Below are 18,211 nucleotides of genomic sequence, written 5' to 3' on the forward strand. Positions count from 1 at the left end.
AAGTACTGAACCAAATTGCAAATCACTAACCTAAATAGGATAGTAAGTAGAAATAGAGAAGATGGGGAAAGAGTGGCTCTAAAATGAAGACTGAGTTTGTAATGAGAAGAAAAGAGGAGCATTAGGAGATGACTTATTCATCGTGCATTTTCAGCACCTAGAGCAGGGCTTGATACTTGGTAGATAGATGCTCAATATAGTTGTGTTGAATAATTGAATGACTGACTGAACGAACAAGCCAGGCAGACAGAAGGAGGGAGATAGGAAGAGCTGCTATATTTGGGTGAGTTTTCAGAAGAAGATCACAGAATGAAAAATGTTCTTCTCTGATCTTGAATAAAAAGCAGAGAAATAGATGAAGTATTAGCAGAAGAATAGAACAAGCCTAGATTTTTAAAAGCTCTCTATGTGGGTAATTTATCATAAAATTCACTGGTTTTATGTGTACCCTTTGATGGAGTTTTATTAAATTCAAAGTTGTTCAATCAGCAGCACAATTTAGTTTTACATTTTCATCACCCCACCCCAAATTCCCTAATGCCCCTTTTAGCTAATTCTTACCCCATCACCAGCCCCAAGTAAACACTTACCTGCTCTCTGTCTCTATAATTTTTCTAGTTCTCCATGTGAATATAATCATACTGTATACAGTCCTTTGTGTGTAGCTTCTTTCACTTGGTGTACTGTTTCTGAGGTTTCTTCTTGCATGTACCCACTAATTCATTCCATTTCCATTGCTGAGTAATATTCCATCTTGTGGCTATGCCACAGTTTGTGTTGCCATTCATCTGTTGATGGATCTTTAAATTGTCCGTATTATTTTTAAATTTTGAATAATGCTGCTAGGAGCATTCACATTAAGTCTTTGTGTGGAGGTTCATTTTATTTGGGGGAATGGACAAATAACCTAGGAGTAGGTTTGTTGGGCCATGCAGTAAATGTATGTTTAACTTTTTAGGAAACTCCCATCTACTTTCCAAAGCACAAAACTAAATTTAATGTGAGATTTCTTTCCTGTCATTGTTGATCTTTATTATTGAAGTTGTTTTCTCTTAATGTGTATTGGTTAAGTGACTAAACTTAACAACTAAAGTCAATTGACTCACTTTTTCCAAACTTGTAAATGCGGACACAAGAGTCAGGATGGTTTTTAAAAATTTAATTTTGGCAAGAAAATCAATGCAAAACAAAACCCAAAAGGAAGAATATAAGAAGCCTTCACAACTTACAAGCTATAAGTGTGCAGACTTTAAAATCAAAGTTGGTTTTCACTTAAAAAATCTGATAATTATTATAATACGAAAATGTACCTTGTTTAAACCTTACATATACTTTATGTTATATTTCAGATATTTTTATATTATTCAGATTGTGTATTTGAATTATACTGTTGAATCATAATAATTTTAGAAAGAGAGGTAAATGATTATATAATCTAATTTATATTAATTTTAGTTATCTGTGATTAATAAAACTGATGACTAACTGTCCTTATAACCAAGTGGTAAATGGTAGCAGTTTCCTAAATTCTAAGTAATAATTTACAGGAGAAGCTCAAAAACCATAACAGCATTCCATCAGTATAATACATTTCAGTTTGTGAGACTAGATACTTTTATTATTCCTACTTGAAAAGTCTCTTTTCATTTGAAATAATTGTAGCAGAAAGTCACTTCTGAACATTCAATGTACAGCTTGGGCCAGGCTTTGCAATAAGTAGAGATGAAAATGATTAATTCTAAACTGCAAAGGAATACTTTTTGGTTGGCTGCACAAAATAGCACATGATTCAGTGAGACTACTGTGTACATAGGGGCATACATATGAGCAAAAACCATTCGTGTTTTCCAGATTTTGAAATGTCTTAATTACATGAAAAGTAAAATCATTGTCAGAGAAAGGCATGTTAAAAGCTTCCTGAATTAAGCGGCTGCCTTTGGTTTGAGAATCTATTCTAAGCCGCCCTAATTCCAGGGGGTTGGCATTTCATTTCTTGTAGTCATTATTCATGGTACCAGACAAAAGAGACCGAGGATGGAAATCCGGCACAAGGAGCTAAAAAGGAATAAGGAAACTGTTTTCCTGGACCTCTGTCTTCAAAGCACACTCTGCAATAGGCCGGGGAGGGAGGGTGAGAGTGGAGGTGTGGGCGGCTCAGTCATAGCTGGTGGTGAACATGTGGGCAGGATTGGTGACTCCTCTCCTCCATGGCATCTCCTTCTGAATGAGACTGCAGCATCCCCACAGGAAGTCAGCTGAAGACCTGGCTCAGGTGCCCTCAGAATGGCTTGTATTTGTTCTCTTGTTCCATTGCCCTTTCCTTGTTCCTGAGTAACACAAGTAACCCAAATGATATGGTTTCTGAAATCTGTGTTTCCATTAGACACTCATGTTTCTCTTCACAACCTGAGAACAAACATCTCCATACTTGCTTGAAGTGAGTCAGCCTGATAAAGAAATGAAATCACCATGGTCCCAAGTAAAGCTCACTTATTTAAAAAAAAATTAATGGACTAGGCTATGCATTGTGTAAAGCAAGACTTTTGCTATTTGTAAAGCCAGTGATATAGAGTTGAGGACAAAATAAATACGACTCAATGTCTTTGGTAAGTAACTTCACAGAAGAAAAAAGTGAGGCGTAGAGAGGTTAACAGAGGTAATAGTCTGCTCATAACTAGAACATTTCTGAGACTCTTTGGCATCTCCATACCATGTTAATTGCCATTTTAAAATGCTTTCACCATATCCTTGTTTACAACGTTTATAGCTCTCGTTTTGAATAGTCCTAATTTCACTGGAGTTACAAAGAAGAAACAGTTTTATTATTTCTCAAATGACTACCTACACATGGTTTTCCCATTCAGTAATATCTCAGGCAAATCCCATGGCTGTCTGATCACTTTCAGGCGTTATTAAAAATAAAAAAGAATCAGTCCTGTCAAATTTCAAATTATAACCTCATATCCAGTGTAATACTCCCTTCTCCGTAGCCCAGGTTGGACTAATAACTTGAGTCAGAAGTAGAGCTTATCCATAACTTAACTCTTCTTGCCATTTGGTTTTGTGTTGAAACAAGCAGGAGGGATCTGACACGGGTGTAGGTTCTGTTTCTGTAAGGGCTCCTGCTGTGGACCACTGTCAGTCATCACCCTTCGCTGTTCCCCTGGCAATCTTCAACTGTCACAGACACCATCTGTGGGGCAAAGTGTCCAAACAAATGCACTCCTTTGGGGTTCACTTGTGGACTCTTCAGGAGCCTCCTCATTCCTATTTCCTGACAGGAAGGTCTACTCTGGCTTGACTTCTTCTAACCCCTCCTCAGCCCCTTCCTGAAGAACCCCCCACTTTATAGCTCTACGTGCCAGGTCTCTGCTGAGTTGCTAGTCATCTTTGGTGTGGTGGGTGCCTGGTGATTTAAAGCCAGCTACTGCTTAGACCTTAGGAAAGGCACTGATTCTTGTCAATCTGCTCCTGAGGCAACTGGGAGAGCACCATGCAATGTTCTAATCTCACATCCTTTTTCAATTGCCTGGTGGCTGACTTCTCTGATACAACCCTGAAATGACCTTGAGCACAGGAGGGGGAGAGAATTGTGATCATATCTGAATGTTTCAGAACCTGGCTTAGTGCATGGTCCAGAGTGGGGGTACATTAAATAGCTGTCAGATTTGTGAGCATGTAAATGAACAAATACCTTTTTATAGTGAAGGAAAATCCCATAATATTGATAATATTATAAAGAAAAAAATATAACCATTTAGCTGAAATATATTAGCCAATTTTTTCCTATTTAATATTTTTTAAATTCCACATAGCCTATGATATTTCAGATGAATTGAACACTATTTGTGCAATATTATGCCCCATTTGGAAAACTCATCAATTTTGGGAAAAGTCGTAAGTCATGGAGGCTGTGTAGCCAACAGACTTTTGGACATCTCAGCCAAGCAAACACTTCATTTAAATACCTTAAGTCACATGTAAGTATAGTTGACCCTTGAACAGCATGGGTTTGAACTGAGCTGGTCCACTTATATGTGAATTTTGCACTAGTAAATACAATAGTACTACACAGAGTACTGTTGGTTGAATTGGAATCTCAGATACTGAGGGCCAACTAAATTACATGGGGCTTTTCAACTGCAGAGAGAGTTGGCGCTCCTAATCCCTGAGCTGATCCAGGGTCAACTGTAGTCTTGTAGCTTTGAAGAAACACAAACTGTCCCTGGCAATAGGAGGAGTGGCATTTCTATAAGTGGCATTTCTAAGAACGCCTCAGTTCTTAGAACCTGGTGTTCCTACATGGGAGGATTTTGGGACCGTCAGGACAGCCTGTGGGTTTTGTTGCTGCCGTGTGTTTGTTTTGCCTAGGCAAGTATATATGGAAAACACGTAATAGTAACAATTTCACTTTTGATCAGTCACAAAAATATTTTATTATGGTAATTCCTAACCCTACTGGTTTATTCTTATTTTTTAATAAATGTAAAAACATAGTAAAACTTTTCTTTTTGTTGACCACACCCATGGCATGTGGTAATTCCTGGCCCAGGGATTGAACCTGCGCTGCAGCAAAGACAAGTCAGGCTCCTTATCCCACTGAGCCACCAGGGAACTCCAAAACTGCATTTCTTAATTTAGTATTTTTCCTTTACTGTTACATAAGTTTTCTTTAACCAATCATAAATTCCACTCTCTACCCCCAAATTGTCTGTTGATAAAAATTACAGACAACCATCTTTGTTAACAAAGGTTTTCAGAAGCCACTCGCAAATATCGATGGAAACAAAGGCAAGGGCCTTGTGGACAGGTAATTAAGACCCCTTGGATTCCAGGCCCTGCTTCATCACTTTCTAACCGGGGACCCTAGGACAGTAAGCTACACCTCTGCATTTTAGTTTCATCATCAATAAAGTAAGGAAAATAATAAAACTTAACCGCATGAGTTCATTGAATAGAGCCAAAGACTGAACTCATTTATCAATAGGTGAAAAGCTCTGGATTTTTTGAAATTTTACCAAAGGTGTATGTTTATTGGTTTTAAGCACTCATCGTTCAAAACATAACATGAAAAACATCATTTTCAATTTCATTACCCAGGTTGTTTGTAGATTAAAAAAAAAAATTTTTTTTAGGGCCACACCTGTGGCATATGGAGGTTTCCAGGCTAGGGTTCAAATCAGAGCTGCAACTGCAGGTCTATGCCACAACCACAGCAATGTGGGATCCGAGCCATATCTGTGACCTAAACCACAACTCACGGCAACACTGGATCCTAACCCACTGATTGAGGTCAGGGATCGAACGCATATCCTCATGGATACTAGTCAGGTTCATAACCTGCTGAGCCACAATGGGAACTCCTAGATTAGAAATTCAAGGCACACAGAGTGGTTTGCTGATAGATATATGTGCCTCCTTTGCTCAGTCCGAACATCCTGAATATGGAAAGAACTTGAGGAATATCCCTTGGCTATGGCTTCAGAAGGATATTCCTGGAGGCCCTCTGTTCAACTGCATTTCCTTCTGAGAGAAGCTTTTATGAGTGCAAAGTGATTTTCAGTTGAAAATGTGCAAGGAGCTTTACTAAAACTCTGCAAAATTGTCAGATGAGGGATTACTGTCCCCATTTTACAGATAAGGAAAATGAGGCTCCAGGAGGTTAACTGAGACACATAAGGTCACATCGCTACTTAATAGCAAAGTTAGGATCAGAACCCCGTTCTTTCTCTTTCCAACCCTGTATTTCATCTGCTGTGTGTTAGCAGAATGCCTGAAAGGTTATCATCACAACAGAAAGGAAGTTAATTCAGCTGCAGATTGATTAACCTAAAGGGGAATCCAATCAATGCTGGTAGAACCAGCTGGAGCACGCTTCTCTCCACACACTGATGTTTTTACCAGGACAGCACGGTCTCTCTCATTTGGATCAAAATCAGAATTCCAAATATCAGAACAACTTAAATGACATTTTCCTCTCTGTAGTGGCCTCAGTCTGCCTCGTGGGGTAGTTATATATATTGTTAAATTTTCTGGCAGATATCTTGAAGTAATTATTTTTATTATACTGAGTTTTGTGGTCACCCTGGTATCTTTCTGGATTTGTGCATGATGAATCTGATAAAAGATGAAATAGTCACATGATTTAAAATCAAAGAGCAAGGGCAGCTTCGAATTTCCAGTAGGTCAATTACCATTTAGAGGCATAGGTCTGCTGCAAAACTTCCTCCTTTGAGTGGAAAGCTGGCTCACAGTCAGGAAATGGCATTTTAAGTGTGGCCTCACCAACTTGGACAGACAGCTGGTTTTGCTTAACCACCCGAGGGACTCAAGATCTAGGTAAAACAAGGAGAGTAAGATTTTTATGATTGCTCTAGGAATATGAAATATGTATGTTCCTTTCATTTTCATAATGCATAAATAGTCATAATTTAAAGCCCTCTCTCTTGCAATTTTGCTTTGTGTTGCTGTGGTGCCCCTTTTATTTTTTTTTTCATGTTTAAGTTTTCTTTGTGAACAAAAAAGGCTGAGTATTCATTTTGTATTAATTGGCATACCTGGGCCACTTTTAGCAGGAATATCTATACTTTCAGTTATTATAATGATTTCTTCTCATTATTTCTAAAATGGTCCCACCTTACTATATTTCTAAAGCAGTTGCACATTCATGATCTCATTTGACTCTTATAATACCCTGTGAAGTAGAACTTGATAAAAGACGTTGTTTGCCACTGCAAATTTGTATATGAAAATGAGATGAACCTTTATGCTTTGGGGGAAATTTTATTTTGACTTGGATATTGTATCATTTGCGATGTGAAAACAGCTGGGAAAGTCCTTTCATTTGTAACTTCCTAACTTCAGATGATTTTCCAGAAATGTTTACTTCTTTAAAGTTGAGATCAACTCTTATGTTGGAAGAGCAATTAGAAAAATGAGTAACAATGATTATTTAAGGAAAAAGTGGTGCAACTTCATGTTTTTATCAGAAAAATGAAATAATTCTGTAATCTAACCTGTCTCTTTAAGATGTGCATCAAGGGCCAGGAGCAAAGAGTCTGCAATATTCTTTATAATTTCATGGGGTCTTCTGAGGAAATGTGCCAATTTTATGGGGACTCGTAGGGAAAAATTTTGATTTCATGTGGATTCGAGTGAAAAGGTAAATTTCATGGGATTTCTAAAAATGGCTGGATTTCTCAGGATCCATGAAATCTATGACAGCCATGGAGAAAATGCACTGCTCTTGTCATGGAGTAAATTTTAGTGCAGTTTGGCAAAACTTTATTTCTTAGACACCTGCTATGATGTACATTACACATTTTGAGTCTTTTCTGACCATTTACCTCTTCATAGGTGGGTGTGAATACGAAAGGTGGTACTTTGTATACAGAACGACAATATGGTTACCTTGTCAGTTGCTTAGAGCATATATGGGGTGGTCACTAACACACATGTGACTCGTGTGGCCACTTAGGTTGAAGCCAAGGTCAGGATGGTATGCTTAGAGTTTTGGTGGTCCTGGTCAGGGAACCAATGGCCTCTCAGTCCCATTGCCATGGTCTTCCTAGGGTCATAGAGGATTAGGCTTGAAGGGGACCTTAGACATCATCCACTGTGGTAATTCTCCAAGGTGTACGAAAGCCTAAACATCTGCCAGAGGCCCCTTGGGAACTCAGAAAAATTCCAGCTCCTTGGCCTTACTCCTTGAGCTGACCCAGATTCTTGGTGGGTAGAGCTTGAATATCTGACTTTTAAATTCACTTCCTGGGCTAATTCTCATCTTCACGTACAAGTACACTCCGGTTTGAAAGCCGCTGTTCAAATCCAATTTCCTTTCCAATTCAGAACTATTACATTGTCTCTTGTGACTTCTAGATCCTCTTTAAGATGCCTCCTTACAGCAGGATGGAGCCTGGTAAGGTAGGATTAGCTGGACTTGAGCCTGGAACTGGGGTTGGGCCATAGGGAAGGCTACTGGGGGAGACAAGATGTCAAAGCTCAAGTCTGGAAACTTTTCCCCAGGGAAGCACAGTGACTACCACAGATATGATAACTCATCCAGGTGAGCTGCACTGGTGACAAGCAGAGTTTCTTTGATCCAGGTGTTTTGTTTTGTTTTTTTTTTCTTCTCTCCAGCAGTGAACAACTCTTGATAAAGTCCCAACAACAACAAAATTTTACCTCAATTTACATAATACCTGCATTCATGCCAAATTCTGTATAAATTGAAACAGTGAAAAACCACTTTGTTTTAATATGTAAGATGGTGTTAGAGTCTAATGGAGATAATTAGGAAAAGGTTTTTCCCATATTTGATTGTCCAATGGGACATTAGGAAATAGTGTTCATACAGGAACAGTCTTCCTTATCCAGAACTCTAGGCATTGCAACATCTCCTGCATCCTGTCCTTTTGTCTTCTAAATGCTCATAATGACCACAAAAACCTCCCCAAATTTCCAGAATGCTTCCTGGGGTGGTAATCCCCCTTTAAGAACCATTTTCACTGGTTTTCTTTTCAGCCACACCATATACAGATCTTAGTAATACGGAAATGTGCTCGTGTAATTCTCTTGCTCAAGATCTTTGAATGTTTTTCCATTCGTTTCAAGGTCAAGTTTAACAACTTAGTGTAACACACAAAACCATTGTGGTCTGGTCACTTTCATTCCCATAGTTTCATCACTCAGGACTCCAGGCATATCGGATTATTTAAACACCAGGTTGCTTTACACTTCCCCATCTTCATATGTACATTTTTTCCCTCTAGAATATGATCTATCTTCACTTTGCTCATCTAAAGCTCAAGCATCACATTTTTGGCAAGGCCTCTTGGACAGCCAGCTTTGATTATATTGCCTCTCATCTGTGCTCTTCTAGGAGTAACCCAGGCATACATTATACTGTGATTACTGGTTTATTCAACCTGTAAAGTAAAAACTTTGATGTTTGTCCTTAAAATATTTATATTTCTTAACATGGTCTACTAAAAGCTTCAAGATATCTGTCTGGCCTCGGGGCTCATGATTATCCACCAACATTTTGTTTTTGAGCCACATCTAAAACTTGCCTTACAATTCTTAGAACTTACTTTACCCTGCAACCTCTATTCTTGAACAGACTGGAAAAGTCGTTTCTTTTCTTATAACCTGTATAACTCTTTGTCATTCTATAAGACTCAGCAGAGATTGTCATCAAATTCATTGAAAATCTATTAGGAGTATGTATAGCAGTTGGTATCAAGGATGTAGATGATATGGAGACATGGTCTTAGATAATATGGAGCTAGTAATCCAATGATAAATCTTACCTCCCTCCTGAGCTAGATTAAGAACCCTTCCTCTGGAGTTCCCATCGTGGCGCAGTGGTTAACGAATCTGACTAGAAACCATGAGGTTATGGGTTCGGTCCCTGCCCTTGCTCAGTGGGTTAACGATCCGGCGTTGCCGTGAGCTGTGGTGTAGGTTGCAGACATGGCTCAGATCCCGCGTTGCTGTGGCTCTGGCGTAGGCCAGTGGCTACAGCTCCAATTGGACCCCTAGCCTGGTAACCTCCATATGCCGTGGGAGCGGCCCAAAGAAATAGCAAAAAGACAAAAACAAAAAACAAAAAAACAAACAAAAAACACCCTTCCTCTAACCAGTCTCTGCATGGCACTTAATCTCAAAATATTGCCTATAGATTGTACACTTCTTGAAGAAAGACAATGAGCCATCTTTATATTTGTGTGGTCAGTACCTGGGAGAGTGCTTGACTCACAGTAGTCCCAGTAAAAGTGGGTGAAAATCTGGTATGCTCACTGATGATCAAAAAAGTCAATATAACATTGACTGAGAAGTTCTTGAGTGGCATTTTTGAGGATACTGCCTCCTTATTTTGAGTCCTTATCATTATCTAGTAGAGTATTTTGAAATAGATCCTCACATAGTTTTCTAGTGATTTTTTTCCTGTCCTTCTTCATCATTTCTCTATAGAATTTTCCTTCTTGACAACAGCCCTGAAGTTCTGATGTGCCAACTCTGACCTCTCTAATCTCCTATACAGGAGAGGTCAAGGAGGGGAGGTTGACATTTACACAAACCACTTTGTGTGGATCCTGGGTGCAAATGATGGAGGTCAGCTGTATGCCCCCCCCCAATTAAATATCTGAAAGGAAATGCTATTTCTTGAAATACCCCTGCTTCCTAGTTATCAAAAAGTGAAAAGAAAAATAGAATGGCAGGCCTGGATCCTACAGACCGTACATTGTCTTAATTCTTCTTGGGAATACTTGGCTTTCTAGCTAGATGTCATCTGATTTTGTTTTGCTACATATGAGGCCTCTTTATAAATTCTAAAAAAGTCTGCATGTTTATAATTTTTATTTCTAAAGCACAAGACTACAAAACAAGCAGATGACCCTTCTGCAATTAAGACAAACTAAAAAATGAAATGTCTTGTATTTTATTATTCTGTTTCTTTAAAATGAAGTAAAAAATAAGGTCCTTTCTAGCGTAATAAATGACCTTGAGAAAAGTAGAACTTTTTATCCTGGACTCAGGGGTAATTTTTTAAAAAACAGAAAATCACCACATTTGGTGTAGAAATATACTAAACATCTATTTTAAAAGTATTGCCTAAAACAGTGATTAAGCTATTTGAAATATGAAAGCCCACTATAACTGAAAATATTACATGCTATATAATGTTTACATACTGATTTTAAAACAATCTTATCAAATTCCCTTCCAGGAAACATTTTTACTTTTCTCCTTGAGTTGTAAGATTATATTTGGAAAGCCTATTACTTTTATAGTAGGAAGCAAGAAGGAAAAATACTCAGATGAGAGAGCCATGGGTCTGGGGCACATAGCTTAAAAAAAACCTTTCAGATAATGGGGGTTGGGTACTGCACCCATCTTTATTGCTCACTGGTCTAGACCTCTACTCCCAGAGCCAAAAGGAATTGACTTCTGGTTCTGGCTTTACTTTGTCTCAGCCAGGTTGCTTGGTGAAGAACCTTCCATTCTCTGAGCCCCAATTTCCTCATCTGTATAGAGGAGAATTTCACTTCACAGGATTGTTGTTATGCAGATATAATGAAATGAACAGTGTGTGAAAAAATATTCAAATGAGCTAGATACTATGACATAAAATATAATTATTGCAATGTCTCATTCTTGCCTAATCTAACCTCTAATCCTACTTTTGTTCTTTTTCAAGAGAGAAATTGCCCAGATACACTTGATTGATAGAAACTCACTAAACTTTTATTTTTTTAAATTTTTTAAGTTAAAGCATAGTTGATTTACAATGTTGTGTCAATTTGCACTGTACAGCATAGTGACCCAGTTATAATATATATACACTCTTTTTCTCATATTATTTTCCATCATATTCGATCACAAGACATTGGATATAGCTTTAAAAACATCTCTCAGGGTACACTAATATTCATTCTGCTGGATGCAATCTTAAAACACCTTCATGACATCATCAATACCTTGGGTATTTATAGAGTTAAGCAACTTTCACAAATCAAGCCCTTAAATTGCAGCAGGTAAGTAAGCAATGTGGAGAAATAGATATTTAAAATGGACAATTTAAGACATGTAAATTTCTTTAAAATCAGACCTCCAACTTCATTTTTTATGGCTTCTAATATATTTTTAGTTAAATTCAACAAAAACTAAACATGTTACCAATACTTGTCCCTCTTTTCCTTCCAGAAAGACCATAGCATGATTTTTAGGAAAAACTATTTCATAGTCTGTTGTTGTTCTCCTTCCTTGTATAATTACATCCATTTTATTTTAGCCTCTTAGAATCAGAGTTTCTATTTTTGCTAGCTCTTGGTATGGATTTCACTACTGAATTTGAAACCAGACCTGGCCCTGTGGGGCTCTTGGGCACAAGAGCCTTTCTGTGTTCCCCATGTCTTGTTCTTAGGAAATGGGCCTTGTTCAGCCACCATGACCTTCCCTGAGTTCCTAGGGACAGGTTCAGACAGTGGCTGATCAGGGAAGGGACAGTCAGGGGCAGCTTAGGGTCCTTCCTCATCCTCCCTGGCTTAACTGCACCCTAAACACAATCACCTGAAAGCTAAAGATTAGGCACCTTGAGCACATTGCCTGTAGGTTAAAAATTATTTAGCACATGACTTTTTTCAGGGAGTTTCCTAGTTTGTTCTACTCTCTGATCAATAAATATGCCTCTTTTGGGAATACTGTTATTCTAGGGAATAACCAGGAGACCACCATCAGGATCCTACCGAGATCTCCTGACTCCAGCTTTGATGACTAAGGTTCCCCCCAAAGAAAGAAGAATGCATGTTTGTTCTAATCCTGATTTCTATCCGAAAAACAGTTTTTCTCCTTTTTACTATAAAACTCCTCGTAATTCTTTCTAATGGGGGGTACACAGTCTTTAGGGCATTAGCCTGCTGTGATCCTCCTTTGCCTGGCAAGCGATAAAGCTATTTTTTTCTCCTCTACCCAAAACTCTGTCTCTGCGTTTCAATTCAGCACCAGCAGACAGAGGCCAAATTCTGGCAAGAAATTCAAGGAATATCCACCTGGGCAATCAGAGGAGTGCATTTCACGTGCTCCCATCCCCTTGAGATGTGATCAAGATGCAGGGCTAAATGGGGTGTTCCGGTTCCTACCCTCAAATGGCAGTGGATGAAGCCACACTTAGCCATCATCCAGGATTCATGACAGTCTGGGGACAGGCTGGGCTCTGACACGATTAGATATGTGAAGATCCAAGCTGCTCTCTACCTAACTCAGGGCAGAATACGGATTGCTTTGTAGGTACCCTGGCTGTTTTAAAGTTTTCTTTTAACCCAGTGACTTTGAAATTTCTCAGTATTTTTTTGTGTGTGTGAGTGAAAAGAGAGTCAGACAGAGGAGAGATGCTGTTCCCTAGGGGCAAATCGTGTTTTCGGCAACTCTTTATACCAAAGTTCTTCTTGTATTTTATCTTCTATCTCCTCCTACAAGCTAAAGATTTGAGCAGCTCTTCTTTTCAGACCAAATTTAAGGGATGGATGCTGCAAGGACATCCATCGTCCACTGGATCTTAAAATGCTTTACTTGATGTGTAGAAAGGTAAATGCAGGAATTTTCATTCATCCCTAACCTTCCTGTTTGGCCCTTAGGCCTTTTTATTAGCATCCCTGCATTCCCCAATCCTAGACATTTCTGGAGAAATATTTGAAATCTTCATTTCAAAAAGCAAATGATAAAATGACATTTTTATCATTGGGTTCTTTATCAATAATTAGCTGGAAAAGGGTTTTGTTTTTTTCTATCAGGACAAAGAGAGGAAGTCATAGACTCATGCCCCAAGACCACTGAGGTGTGCTACTACATAGTAGTAACTGAACTGCATTTTCGCAAAAGTCCTAGTGAGTAGGTATTACAAATGCCATTTTAGGTGGGTGAGGACAGGTTCAGGAAGGTTAAGTGACATATTGCAATCACACAGCTAATATGCAGTAGATCCAAAATGTAGAACCAATTTTGTCTGATTCCAAAGCCCACACTTTTTCCACTGATGTCTAATGTCTCACAGAAAGGAAAGAAATCGAGGTATATGTCCTAACCAGGGAATGGTGGAGATTTATGTTCCAGTTCCCTGTTTTTTTGAGCAATTCTTGCATAAAGTAGTGACACCACCACCACCACATTTTTTGTCTCAGGGTTGTCAAATATAGTGGACACTGGAAAATTTTAACTAGGACCAGGACAAAACTTAACACTTCTACCTCTTGCCTATTCACAGTCCTTCTGGAACTTCTGTAAACACTTCCTCAAGAAACTTCCTCTCCCCTCCACCCATGTTTTGCTCTGTTAGCATTTTCTTATTGAGACACCTACCTTCCCACCTCAGTTGCTGCATGGCACTCTGAAATAGCCAGGTGGATGAATGGTATCAGAGAAGAAGGAAGGGAACCCTAACAAGTTATTTAGGCCCTACCTTCTCCTGGAGTCAAAATGAGGAATGAGGTATTCTGGTAACGAGACTAGACTGTAACTTCTAATTAAACAAAAATGTCTCATTAAATAGAGCAGAAATGAAAAAAAAATCCTTTTGCACAGGCCTCAACTCTACTTCCTGGTCCACATTTGGTTTTAAAAATCTGATGATTTTTAAACCCTTATCTGCCACTGATCATAAAGTAAAAAATTATCAGACTGAAAGCAAAAGGGAGACTCTTCTGTGGAAGGGAACTATACTTGTATATTTATTTGGTAATATTTTCTCAACCTTATTTTATAATGGAGGACTGTGTTAGTTTAGGGTTCCAAAAGGGTCCAAAAAATGGAGTAAAAAAAAATCCAAGGCTTTCCTGTCACCATCAGCTGCTTCTGAGGGATCTTTAACTGATCTCTTTTGCCTTTTTATCAGATTTTAAACTCTGTGAGGGCGCAGAATCATTTATTCACACTTACTTACAAAATGTAATGGTTTTAAGACTTTTGCTAGATGTCAGGGACAGTTCTAGGTACTGGTCACATGGGTAACACCAGAAAAAAACCAGTAACTTTTGGTAAATAGCTATTATTCCAGTGTGTGTATGTGTGTGTGTGTGTGTGTGTGGTGAGGGAGAATTTATATGTCTTTATGTGTACATGGCATAAGGGAGACAGACAATAAATATATGTTATATAATGTCACATAATATATATATATACATAAATATATTAGGTGACATTAATGAATGGCCAATGATGGACACCATAAAGAAAAATAAATACATATATATATTAATGTCAACTAATGTATAAATTATACATTTATATAATATACATTAATGAATGCCAATGATGATGGGTGCCATAAAGAAAAATAAAACCAGGGTAAGGAGTTTGAGAGTGGCTGAAGGGGTTGGTAGTTCCTACCTTATACTGAATAGTCGAATGAACCTCTGATAGGTTATTTTTTGAGCAGAGACCTGAAGAAAGTGAGGGAATGAGCTCTGGGATTATCTGGGTAGGAACATCCACGCAGAGGAAACAGAAGAGACAACAGCCCTGAAGCAGGAGCATGTCTTCCCTTTTTCAGCCACAGCAAAAGGGATAGTGTGGCTGGAAGAAGGGATGGGGTGAGTGGTAACAGGCGTCAGCAGAAGGCTGGGCTGTCTAGGGTCTTCTAGGCCATAACAAAGATTTTGGGTTCTAGGCTGAAAGGAATGGGAAGTATGAGTGGATTTTGAACAAAGAGGGCTCATCCTGGTGCCTGTGTTCAGAATAGACTGGGGGAGCATGGACCTCTGTTCTATTTATTTACTGTCTCAGGACAAACTTATAGGGCTGTTGAAGAGATTGAGTAAGATCATGCACATAAGCAGCAACTAAATTTTTATGCCCTAAGATCCCCAAATGTGGTACTCAGTGTGTTAGCTGGAAAGCCAGTATAATTAAGTGGTTTGGAGATAAGTTTGGGCACTTCACTATCTGGGTTCAATCCTAGCTTCATTTCTTATTTGAGTGGTTTTGGAAAAGTTACTTAACTCATGCATGCCTTTCATTTCTCTTCTATAAAGTATGAATAATAATAGTGTCTACTTCATAGAATTCTTGTGAAAATTCAAAGGAGCCCTCATCAGGAAAATATTTAGAGCACTACCTTGCACCCAGTAAACATACAAGAAAGGTTTCTGGTATCACTGGATATCATTTATTCATTACACAGTGGTTTCATGAGCTCCGTCTCACAAGAGTCATGTAGTAAACTGCGTAAGTGTTGCTCTTCCCACTTGAGAGAGTTGAGGTTCAGAGAGGAGAAGTGGCTTGCTCAAGATCACCTAGCCGGAAAGCTGTGGGGCTGAGATCAAACCCAGATCTTCCAAGTCCTCTTTTCATTATGCTCTGCTGCATTTGAATACTTACATTGGGTAAGGGGAACTCATGGTCAGGCCTCCTAATGCTACACTGATTATTGATTCTATTTTATCATACCTCTTAATAACATCTTTGTGTAATAAATGAATACATGCCTTAATGAAAGAAACAATATCAGAAAGGAAGACCATTTAGAATGAAGACAATGTGTTTAGGTTGCTAGAACATGAAACATGGATTTGGGAGATTGGATACCAATCAGTTGGTGACACATTGTATAATTCTGAGAAAATTGCCTAACATCTTGAGTCCTTGGTTTCTTCATATGCTAAATGAAATCTCAGTATATTCTCATATTTGCTGGCTACATTTGTGAAAATATATGCCAAGATAAAGATGGAAACATTTAGAAAAAAATGCTACATATACCACATGTGTTGCTACTATTAAACTTCTCTAAGAAAATTCAGATTAGACACCTCTAAACTACCTTCTGGGGTGGGTTAGTAAGCATTTGCTCAAAAACTTGAATTCTTTGTAATTTTTTGAGGGGGAAGGGGAGGGTAAATTAAAAGTTTTTCCAGTCACTTAAATTAATGGGAATTTTTCCAGTTCGTTTAGACAAAGTCATCCAGTCCCATTCTTCTTGACCTCTCATAGAAGAAGAAAGTACCTTAAATTCTTTCCCAACCATTGGTATCATGGGAACTTGAGCATCCCACTCCCATGGGAAACATTTAACAAAACTATTTATTGATTTTTTAAAATGATTATTGGGTAACTATTATGTACCAGTCATTCCATAAGGGACAGCATCATGGAGCTCAGAATCTAATGGAGAAAACAGTGTTGCAAACCATGTAGAGACCATGTCTGATCTATGTAGTAATAGAGATGTTTACAATGTGCTTTGGGGGATAGTGGTTCAAAGTATGCCTAACTTTGACTGGTGGTGCTAAATAGGGAGGAGCAAGGAAGATGTTCCACAAATGATGTTTAAACCAAGGCTTGAATCATAAGGAAAGGTTTTCCAGGCAAATAATTGGAGTGGGAAAAAAGGTATTTTAGCAGAGGAGGACCTTTGCAGTATCATCAAACACAAGAGAGTGTACTGTCCTCAAGGGCATTAAAAGGCTCAGGAAAGTATGGATGGAGCACAAGAGATAATTGGCAGGGGATGGAATTGAATATGAAAGCAGAATGTAGAGAACTTTTTGCTTGATGGTGGTACAGTAAATGGCCTGGTTTAAGAAAGATGGTAATGTGATCAGATTTGATTTATAGAAAACTTCACTAAAGGATGGATTGGAGAGGAGCAGGACTGGAATCTGAAATATAAGCAAAGATGCTATTTCAATAGGCTGAGTGAAATATTATTGAAGTAGGAACTAAGGCTATGAAGCTGAGATGGAAACTTTTTTGAAGTAGAATGTATAAAACTGTTGTCTGATTGGATGTGGATCTTGAAGAAAAAAAGAAAAATCTAAGATTATCTCTCCATTTATGAGTTGTCATTAACAGAGGTAAAATGGGAAGAGGAAGTCGGCAGATAGGCAAAGGGGTTGGATGTCAGTGGGTTACAGTTATGCATGTAATAAGCTTGGGACGTGTGAGGGACAGTCATACAGTGTATTTGTAGACAGTTTCTTACAAGGTTTGAGAACTCTAGCAAAGGTTTGGAATGCAAATAGAGATTTGGGAGGTTTAGAATGTGGGTGATAAGAGAAGGAAAGCTCAAGGAAAATAATAGCATGAAAAAAAAAAATGAGATAACCTGGAAACACCAACTTGAAAGAGTTAATAAAGAGGAATCTATGAGGGGAAAACAAAAACAAAAGACAAAACAAGAGAAAAGGGAGCTGTTGAAAGAATAGTGAGTATGCACTGATGTCTTTGAAGCCAAAGAAAGCAGGAGTTTGAAGGAGAGTGTAAACTGCCAGAATGCTGCACACTGAAAATGCTCTTTGGGTTTGGCTATTAGGAGGTCATTACTGACCTTTACCAAATCAGTTTTACTGTAATGGTGAGGCCAGAAGCCACACTGCCAAGGTTCGGGAGTTAATAGGTGCTGGGGGCTGTGAAGCAGCAGAGCCCATGAGTTTGTGTCCTTTTTTTTCCCCCCAGAGATAACTTTCTTTATAAAGGGATAGAATATGGTTGTAACTAGAGAGGACTTTTTTTTGGGGGGGGTGATATTTGAGAGTATTTACAGGTTGAGGGGAAAGAGATGGATGTTTTAGCAGAGAAGAGATACTCAGCAATGTCTTATGGATGCAATAGGGTTGAAGTTAATTTGAGAGGAGGAAGAAATATTCCTTCTGTGAGACTGAGCTTCCACTCAGTAGATGGACTGAGATGGCGCAAGCATCCACTATGTTAAGGC

At 38.5% G+C, this 18,211-nt stretch overlaps 1 protein-coding gene across 5 annotated transcripts in view; it reads right to left on the bottom strand.

Moving 5' to 3' along the window:
* Positions 1 to 18,211, bottom strand: part of LOC146401023 (uncharacterized) — a 395,912-nt gene that overhangs the window by 137,280 nt on the left and 240,421 nt on the right. For 2 of the 5 annotated variants that reach the window (XR_014813283.1, XR_014813277.1), the window contains one exon: positions 1,145 to 2,447. The exons of the other annotated variants lie outside the window; for them this stretch is intronic. The gene's annotated coding sequence lies outside the window, so the exon portion shown is untranslated. Of the gene's footprint in view, positions 1 to 1,144; positions 2,448 to 18,211 lie in introns of those variants that run through there. 5 annotated transcript variants of the gene reach the window in all.

The sequence above is a fragment of the Sus scrofa genome, chromosome 8 (genome assembly GCF_054392235.1).
Source record: "Sus scrofa isolate SSC_HxYL_T2T_F1_AM1 chromosome 8, Sscrofa_HxYL_maternal_Yorkshire_Landrace_v2.0, whole genome shotgun sequence".
Lineage (NCBI taxonomy): Eukaryota > Metazoa > Chordata > Mammalia > Artiodactyla > Suidae > Sus > Sus scrofa.